This window comes from Mandrillus leucophaeus, unplaced genomic scaffold (assembly GCF_000951045.1).
Source record: "Mandrillus leucophaeus isolate KB7577 unplaced genomic scaffold, Mleu.le_1.0 Scaffold201, whole genome shotgun sequence".
NCBI lineage: Eukaryota > Metazoa > Chordata > Mammalia > Primates > Cercopithecidae > Mandrillus > Mandrillus leucophaeus.
Genome location: NW_012102044.1, coordinates 2095199 through 2096067, shown reverse-complemented (window position 1 = coordinate 2096067; position 869 = coordinate 2095199).

Here is an 869-nt window from a genome sequence, read left to right as displayed (position 1 = left end):
GTAAACCATTTGTTCAGGATGCAGCCAGGTAGGCAGGGACCATTCCTTCAGGATGCAGGCAGGTAAGTATGAACCATTTCTTTAGGATGCCGCCAGGGTAGCTTGGATCATTCTTTCAGGATGCAGCCATGTACGCATGGATCATTCCTTCAAAATGGAGCCAGGTAAACATTGACCATTCAAGATTCAGTGAGTTAAGTGTGGATCATTCCCTCAGGATGCAGCCAGTTAATCAGGGACCATTCCTTCAGAATACAGCCAGGTAAGTATGGACCGTTTCTTCAGGATGGACCCAGGGAAGCATGGACCATTCCTTCAGGATGGAGCAAGGTGCACATGAACCATTCCTTTAGAATGCAACCAGGTCAGAATGAATCATTATTTCAGGATAAAGCCAGGTAAGCATGGACCATTTCTTCATGAGGCAGCCAGGTAAGCACAGACTTTTCCTTCGGGATACAGCCAGGTAAGTGTGAACAATTCCTTTAAGTTGGAGCTAGATAAGCATTAACAATATTTTCAGAATGCTGCCAGGTAAGCATGAATCATTCCTTCAGGACGAAGCCAGCTTAAGTGTGGACCATTTTTTGAGGATAGAGCCAGGTAAGTATGGTACATATCTTCAGGATACAGCCAGGTAAGCATAGGCCATTCCCTCAGGATGAATCCAGCTAAGCATAGACCATTCCTTCAGGATGTAGCTAGGTAAGCATGAGCCATTCTTTCAGGATGGTGCTGTGTAATTGTGGACCATTCCTTCAGAATGGAGTCAGTTAAGCATGGACCATTTCTTCAGGATGCAGTAAGATAAGCATGGCCATTTCTTCAGGATGCAGTAAGATAAGCATGGACCATTTCTTCAGGATGCA